Raw genomic sequence first — 4,827 nt, 5'->3', positions numbered from 1 at the left:
CTAGAAACAATTCTGCTTAGTCCCGTCTTTCAAGCTCACTGGGCACCACCTATGAATTATCAGGGGCACCAGACAGATGAGCAACTCTTTCTTTCTGTCCACTCCAACGTGTTCTCTGACCCAGCCCTGGCTGGGGTGACATTTTTAAATGATTTTTTCACTTGCATATTTCAATATGGCCTATGAGATTCCTGAAAATGCCTATGCTTAAAATAATGAAAATAAATAATTAAAAATAATTAAAATGCTTCAACCTTCAAGGGTGCATTTATTATTAGATAAAAAGGCTCCCGTTATTCTCAAGGAAAAAAAAATCAAAGATCCAAAATAACAACTTTGGTTCTGGTTGTTTTATAGATAGATAGATGATAGATAGATAGATAGATAGATAGATAGATAGATAGATAGATGATAGATAGATAGATAGATGATAGATAGATAGATTTTTGTTTGTTTGTTTTGTTTTTTTTAAATGGAGTTTCACTCTTATTGCCCAGGCTGGAGTGCAATGGCACAATCTCGGCTCACTGCAACCTCTGCCTCCCAGGTTCAAGTGATTCTCCTGCCTCAGCCTCCCAAGTAGTTGGGATTACAGGCATGTGCCACCATGCCTGGCTAATTTTTTTGTATTTTTAGTAGAGAAGGGATTTCACCATGTTGGTCAGGCTGGTCTCGAACTCCTGACCTCCTACCTCAGGTGATCCACCCTCCTCGGCCTTCCAAAGTGTTGGGATTACAGGCATGAGCCACCGTGCCTGGCCCGATAATAGTTTCTTTTTTGTTACGGGATGCATATGATAATGTTGTACACTATCAAGGTCTTTGGAAAACAAATCTCAAAACGGTTTCAGTTGCAGAAAACTGTGAATGACACACTCTGCCATAGGAAGGGAATTTTTTTTTTTACAGTGTTCTTCCCACTGTGTGATTTGATGATCATTGCAATGAACCGTATGTCCTTGAGTCATATCCTAATGAGAAATTGCTTGCTGACTAGGAAAAAGGAAGCTACAAATCAGAGCTGTACAAAAGTACTTTAAAATTTTTATCATGAAAACATTGATCTTCCAAGGATACTTGGAAGAGGATGTATGAATTCTTCCTGTCATTGTTGGGTTGGAACACGATGGTCTCATGAATGTTTATTTTAAGTGGTTTATGATAGATAATTTCAGATGATAATGTAATGAAACTCCACCAATCTGTTGGCCAATTTTAACAATTATCAACATTCTGCCAATCATGTTTCATCTACCCTCCTTGTTTTGGTGTGGTTTTTTTTTTCCAGTATTTTAAAGCAAATCTCAGCATATATAAATGCTTTGATACGTATCTCTAACAGACAAGGCCTCAGGAAAAAAAAAAAAAAGACCCATGCACAATTATACCTAACAAAATTAACAGTAACTTATAGTATCATCTAACGCAGATCATGGTCAATTTGTTACATTTTTTCAAAAAGTCTTTTTATCAGTTGCTGTGTTTTAATCGGGGTTTAACAAGAGCTACACATTGTGTACGGTCGAAATACTTCTTATTTCTTCCTTCCACTCCTTCTTGCATTAAAAAGATTTTTTATTATAATGAAAAATTTCAAACATACACAAATGTAGAGAGAATAGTGAAGTACAGCCCCAAGTGCCCATAACCCAATTTCAATTTTTTTTTTCTATTAATCATACCACATTATTTTTAATCACGTACAAAGATCTGACATGTCACGCAGGGACCATTTCACCCAGTGCTCTGTTTGGCCACCAGTCTTTTGTCTCTGTCTTCAGCAATGGTGAGGTGGATACCCTTTCCTCAGGGAAGAGAAATCCATGGTTTGTTGCCCTTGCCAATAACAAAAATATTGGAAAGTCGAGTGGCAAAGCTGTGGCCATTGGCATCTTTCACATGAACCATGTCAAAAGATCCAGGGTGCCTCTCTCTGTTGGTGATCACGCCAATTCTTCACAGGTTAGCACCTTCAGTCACCATACCCAGGTTACCAGTGTAACTTGATGAAATCAAGTAATCTTGCCAGTCTCCAAATCCATATGAATGGTATCATTCACCTTGATGAAGGGATCAGGGTAGCGGATGGTGTGAGCAACGTGAGTCACCAGATGAGGGATTCCTTTTGTGCCCACAAAGATTTTTCTCAATTTGCACAACTTGTACTTGGCTTCCTCAGGTGTAATACAATGTACAGCAAAGCGACCCTTGGTGTCATAGATCAGACAAAAATTCTCTCCCGTCTTGTCAATGCTGAGGACATCCATGAATCCAGCAGGGTAGATTTTATCAGTGCAGACCTTGCCATCAATCTTAATGAACTGCTGCATGCAAATAGTCTTCATTTCCTGTGAGTGATGAGGGGGAGACACTCTCTCAACTTGTGGGGACTGGTGGATGGACGAAGAGCAAACACACCGGTCAATTTATCCAGCATCCAATGCTTTGGAGCTGCTACCCGCTTTAGATGCTTCTTGGGACCATAAGCCATGGCTGTGTTAGGCAAGGAAAGATGGCCTCAGTCTTCTGGTGCATGTAGAAATTCGTTGTTTTTTTTTTGTTTTGTTTTGTTTTATTTTGTTTTTTTGAGACAGGTTCTCATTCTGTTGCCCAGGCTAGAGTGCAGTGGTACAATCACAGCTCACTGCAGCCTTGACTTCCCAGGGCTCAAGCAATCCTCCCAGCTCAGCCTCCTAAGTAGCTGTTTCTACAAGTGTGAGCCGCCACGCCCAACTAATTTTTATATATATAGTTTTTAGAGACTGGGCATCACTTTGTTGACCTGGCTGGTCTAGAACTCCTGGGCTCAAGTGATCCACCCACCTTGGCCTCCCAAAGTGCTAGGATTACAGACATAAGCCACAGTGCCTGGCCTTCAATAGTTATTGATAGATGGATGATCTAGTTTCATCTATACCTCCTTTCCAACCTCTACTCCTACCCCTAATATGTCATTTTAAAACAAATCCCAGGCTTTATATAATTTCAAAGGTAAATACTTCTGTATGTGTCCCTAAGAGATAAGGAATTTTAAGAAAGCAACCACAACATCTGTGGTATATCTACAAAAAATTAATGATTCCTTACTATCATCCAGTATCCAATAGGTGATGTTACCATTTCCCTGATGAGGCTAGGTGTAGTGGCTCACACCTGTAATACCAGCACTTTGGGAGGCCAAGGCAGGAGAATCACTTGAGCCCAAGAGTTTTAGACTAGCCTTGGCAACACATGGAGAACCCCTCTCTACAAAGAAAAAAAAAAAGAAAGAAATTAGCCAGGACTGATGGTGTGTACCTACAATTCCAGCAACTTGGGAGGCTGAGGTCGGAGGATCACTTGAGCCCAGGAGTTTGAGACTGCTGTGAGCCATGATTACACCACTGCCCTCCAGCCTGGATAACAGATGAGAGCCTATCTCAAACAACAACAACAACAACAACAACAATAATTTCCCTGATTGTCCCATAAATGTCTTTTTACAGTTGGTTTCTTACAAGCAGGATTCAAACAAGGTCCATACATGGCACATGGCTGATACATGCTATGGAATGAATTGTGTCCATGCTAAATTCATTATGTTGAAGTCCTAACCTCTAACGTGACTATATTTGGAGACAGGGCTTTTAGAAGGCAATTAAGTTTAAAATGAGGTCATAAGGGTCTTAATCCCATAGGATTGGTGGCCTTATAAGAAGAAGAGAGAGAGAGAGATCTTGCTCTGTCCACGAGCATGCACTGAGGAAAGGCCATGTGAGCACACATGAGAAGGCAACCGTCTATAAGCCAGAAAGAGAGCCCTCACCTGAACCCAACCCTGTTGTCACATTGAGCTCAGACTTCTAGTCTCCAGAACTATGAGAAATAAATTTTTGTTGTTTAAGCCACCCAGTCTGTTGTATTTTATTATGGCAGCCAAACCAATACAATATGCTTCTTAAGTCTCTTACATTCCCCCACTGTCATGTCCTTTTTATGCCATTCATTCATCAGAGAAACTGGTCCACTTGTCCTACAGAAATTCCCACATTCCAGATTTCACAGGTTGTATTCTCCCGGTGTCACTTGTTTCTCTATCCCTGTATTTCTTGTGAACAGATAGATAGACCTTGGTTTGATTTAGGTTCATTTTGGTAAGACTTAAAGGTGGTTTGTTATGCATTCTGATTGTATCATATCAGGAAAAATATGATGTCTGATTTTTCTACCTTTACAGGTTTAAGTTGATGGGTTAGTGCTAGGTGTTCTCAGCCTGATCCATCCATAATAAAGATCCTCATCAACCTATCATCTAATGGTTTTTGCAGCCATTGCAGTTCATTGCCAGAATCCATTAATTCAACAAGGACTTGAAAATGATAATTTTCTAGTTCTGTCATTTCTTTTTCTTAGCTGTGATCCTTCTATAAAGAAGAAATTTCTCATATCAACTACTCCGTTATACTGAAATACAGTTTATACAGAAAAAGGCAGGATAAGATCCTTTCCTTTTATTTATCAGCCTGTCAGGAGTTGGTGCCCTTCCAATCTCCATGGGTGACCACAGATTTGTTTTTAAATTATCATTATGTGAACGACTGGATTTTTATATATTTGATGTGTTTCACTCTATTATCTTTTTCCACGAAACTGACCCAACTATGGCCAGAGAGAACCCCTTCAAATTAGCCTCTGCATTCTTTTGCTGTCATCCCAGGATTCTTTCACAGTGCCTTTGCTTTGGGGCATAATAAGATGTTCTAGCTTTATATCGAAAAACTCCTGTTCCAGATCATGACTCAGTTGTTTTTCCAAGGATCCCTGGTGTCTTTTTAGTAAAAAGTAGTA

General features: G+C 39.8%; 1 pseudogene; it reads right to left on the bottom strand.

Moving 5' to 3' along the window:
• Positions 1 to 1,734: 1,734 nt before the first annotated feature.
• Positions 1,735 to 2,494, bottom strand: LOC100582480 (annotated as a pseudogene).
• Positions 2,495 to 4,827: the final 2,333 nt, after the last annotated feature.

The sequence above is a fragment of the Nomascus leucogenys genome, chromosome 8 (genome assembly GCF_006542625.1).
Source record: "Nomascus leucogenys isolate Asia chromosome 8, Asia_NLE_v1, whole genome shotgun sequence".
Lineage (NCBI taxonomy): Eukaryota > Metazoa > Chordata > Mammalia > Primates > Hylobatidae > Nomascus > Nomascus leucogenys.
This window is presented reverse-complemented; position numbering and strand designations above follow the sequence as displayed.